The sequence below is a fragment of the Stylophora pistillata genome, chromosome 1 (genome assembly GCF_964205215.1).
Source record: "Stylophora pistillata chromosome 1, jaStyPist1.2, whole genome shotgun sequence".
NCBI classification, from domain to species: domain Eukaryota; kingdom Metazoa; phylum Cnidaria; class Anthozoa; order Scleractinia; family Pocilloporidae; genus Stylophora; species Stylophora pistillata.
Window position 1 is genome coordinate 15300256 of NC_142519.1, and position 4046 is coordinate 15304301.

The window sequence follows — 4046 nt, forward strand, 5'->3', positions numbered from 1 at the left end:
TTCTTATCGTGGCCATGGTTCCCTCTTTGCTAAGCTCCCCTGCACCCTCCTTTACAGTACAAAATAAAAACCTGTATTGTTATTAGTTTTAAATATCGAAGGTTTTCAACCAAATACATTCAAGACTTAAATTCAGTTTGGGTCAAAAGAGGAAAGAAAACCAATGAGTTCTTCCTTGTCCCTCAGCTAGTTGTGAATAAATTCCCCTCCCCATCCCCTCCCTGGTGGACTCTCCTCCCCAACACATGCCCAGCCCATACCTCATGTGGTACAACATTGAAGAAACCGAAATTAATCATGTCAAAGAGGAAATGTTTCAGTTCAAACCGACCATTGATAACAGGTAATAATTCATTGATAAAGAAGTTCGAAGGTAATTACTAAAATCCATACCATGTTAGAAACTTACCCGGCTCTAAGTTTCTCTGCTGGTTTTAAGTTTTTTTCGTTGGTGTTGTTTCGAAACACTTGAAAAACTTGCTATAAAGCACTATACTCTCCGACATTGGTATTCTGGTCAAACGTTCAGAGGACGATGTTTATTGTAGATTGAATCTGACTTTTTCGTTGATTCCAGTAGGGCTGAGGAGTACAGTTTAACTGTTTTAGGATATCCGGGGGCAACCATCAGGTTCAGTGGCGATCAAGAAGTACTAAAATTAGGTAGACTAAGCCAGAAATAAATTGACGCTCCAGATCTCCGTGGGATACTTGCAAATACTCCTTTAGATTACAACAAAATTAAAGGCATTAAAGGGGATGAATTGCTTCTGATAACGTCCGTGATTTCAAGCGAGAAATTTCAACTTGAAGGAGACAGAAAGCAAGAGGTATGTATCAATATTTGATAAGAAAAAGGGACGCTAAAAAAAGGATTGTAACCTTTTCATTATATATTATTTTACTTCGAAAATGAAGTCAATCTATGTTCGAGCAAACCATGCATGGTATTGCAACAAATATTTTTCCGTATGATGCACGATCCTTCGCAGTAGATAGCGCTATTTATGCAATAGCGAAAGTCAGACCTGAAAAAAATCAGGCCTGTACGGGATTCGAACCACTGACCTCTGCGATACTAGTGCAGCGCTCTATCAATTGAGCTAACAAGCTCAATTTTCTTTTTTTTTTTTTTTTTTTTTTTTTTTTTTTTTTTTCAGGTCTGATTTTCGCTATTGCATAAATAGCGCTATCTACTGCGAAGGATCGTGCATCATACGTATTTAATACCGCAGTTCAAAATATATGAACGTCATATATTCATTGTATCAAATATTTTTCCCTTGACTCAATCTCAGACGGAAATTTGTCGCAGTGGAAATTCCCGCCCCAGCACCTCCGTCCCCGTTTGTAAATTTTCTAGATTGGACAAGGCAGGAAGCAGGCTAAAAGAAAAATACAAATGAATAAAGGCTGATAGTTTCGAAAGAAACTGTTTGGGGCTGCGTCGGTGGAAGTAACGAAATAATTTGGTTATATCAACAAAGTTGAAGTGGTAAATTGGCCACCGTAACGATTACAAAAGCTGACGTTTCGATCGTTAGCCCTTCGTCGGAGCGAAAGGGCGAAGGGCTAACGCTCGAAACGTCAGCTTTTGTAATCGTTACGGTGGCCAATTTACCACTTCAACTTTTTGATATATCTAATAGAAAAGTATTTCGTTACAAAGCAAAATTTCTCTACTCCCAAATAAATACCGGAGCCTCAATATTTATTGGACCGAGTACAGACAGTAGTCGGTTCATCATGGTGACTGAGAGGTTTATGAGAGTTTTTATTCGATAGAGTTACTATTTAATTTTTAAGAATTGATCTCCTTTACCCTACATGCCAAATTACTGATTTAAGGACGGAGTGATAACCTAACTCATCGAAAGAGACATTTTATTGCAGGTCGAGCTTATAGTCAATAGTGAAGAGCCGCCAAAAGTGAGTCCCTCCTTCAAACATTTTTTTGAACCTGAAAAGTGCATTCTCGGTACTGCAGCTCATTTTGTCCTCCAGGGGTGGCATCCAGATACTCCACTGCGCCGATTCTCTTCAAGTGTTGCCGTGTTATTTACCTGAAGGAAGAAAACAGACTGGAAATCTGGAAAGGAGAATTTGTTGGTAAAACAGTTACCATTGACGTGTTTGGCGGCAATCCTGGGGAAGAGGACCCAGATTATGACAGCATCTATGTAGAAATATGCCCAGACGAGACTGACCATCCAGGTAGGTGTGTTTGATACGCAGACTTCTATAATTCTTACAAGCAGATCAGGGACGTTCTGACGTACGAGTTCGACAACAAGAACGAGATTTGAGTTTAAGTCGTAAGGTAAGTATATATTCTCCGTGAAGTATCTTTGTACTCTGAGAGCTACAGACTTTGCTCAACTGCCATCGGACAAAATTCGGGTCTTACCAAAGTGAAATGTTGAACTGCTAACGTCTCTGTATCTTTTTCTTTGCCAAAGGTTTCGCTCTATGTCTTAAAGAATGTTTCATTTACCTGTAAAATATTAGGCAAGTTTGCGTGCCTCTCCGCCCCTGTTTCACTGTTTTACGGGAAGATTTCGAGCTATAAGTCGTACTCGTCTGAGAAACTTAAGGTCTTCGCTGTCATCCTTTTTTTTCTTATCGAGCGAAAAAACCTAACATAGCATGGTAGAGTGTTATCAAATTTCAGGGACGCTATTTTTCCTCAAACAGATCCTCTTAGTGCAGAAGATTACGAGAAGCTTGACCCTATACTTTTCAAAGTGCTTCTACCAACAAAGGATAGAGAACAACGTAAGGTTCTACTTCGGAAGTATCTGTGCTGGGTAAGTTAACTTTAGCACTAGATGTCATTACACCGAATAGCTTTGCGAATAGCCGTTAAATTAAAGAAGGATCCTTTGAAATGGATCGTCTGTCCTGTGTCTTACTGCCTTTCTGTCTGTAATCTGTCTACATTTTGCTTGTGATTCTATTTTTCTGCATTTGTGATGCCTTGAATTCTCTGTCTGCCAACCAGCCTGGCTCGCTACTTGCGTCTATCTATCAATCTTTGGTAACTGCTCTTTGATTCCTGATCGATGCTTGCATTTCCATATCGACCACATATGTTGTAGCCACATAATTGTTCGTTATCGAATAAGGTTGAATTCATGGTTTACTGGCAATCGCTCTGGAAAGTCGATTCGCTCTATATGGTTCGTGTATATATCAAGTCGATCAAGAGTTTCGAGTTACTATGTTATTTACACTTTTAGGTTGACTGTTAGTCTGATTTTTGTTAACATTGAGACTTTTTAGTCATTAGTTTGAAAAAGCGTTAACAAAAGGCCAAAGCAGATTTGTGGTTCCAGAGACAATAACTCCAGGTGACAGGGAGCTTTTCAGAATTGCCAATATTTCCTGTAAGGAGGAACCGAACAGCCTTTTGGATCTGAGGGCTCTGACCACAGACGACATTCATGGATATGCTGTTGTCTTCAGGAACCTTCTGAGTAAGAAAACAATTTTAATTGAACCACAAGCATGAATGCAATCTCACCATGCCCGTTATTATGAGACTCCAAACATTTCTCCCATATTTACGGGACACCTCTACGCAGCAGACGCAGGCACCCGTATTAACTGCGCTCGTTCCTTGAAACGTTACTATCAATGTACAACATAGTGTACCAACTACATAATCACAAATGCAGGTTTCTTAAAAGTAATCAAGTATGCTTTTTTTTCCCACAGGTTTATCTGATGAAAAGTGGGAATGAATTGAGAAGGATGGCGCAAACCTTAGCCCATGACTAACTTGAAATTGAGCAATGTTGGTTTTGCATTAAATTGGAAGGTCCTTTAATGAGTTACTTCGCAAAATATTATTCAGTTAAGGATAAGCTTTAAACAGATTAAGAAAGTAGCTTGGTAGTATAAACACGCCAGGTAATTATGAATAAACCGGAAAAGAACGAACATGGTTAAAGGTGGCGATGATTTAAGAGCCGGCCAGTTTCTTCAATGATTGGAAAACTATGATATAAACCTAACACTGAGTTTCAACAAACAAACAAACAAAC

The 4046-nt window shown here is 39.2% G+C and overlaps 1 pseudogene; it reads left to right on the top strand.

The window, feature by feature from the left end:
• Positions 1 to 245: 245 nt before the first annotated feature.
• Positions 246 to 3776, top strand: LOC148741377 (uncharacterized; annotated as a pseudogene).
• The last annotated feature ends 270 nt before the right edge of the window (positions 3777 to 4046 follow it).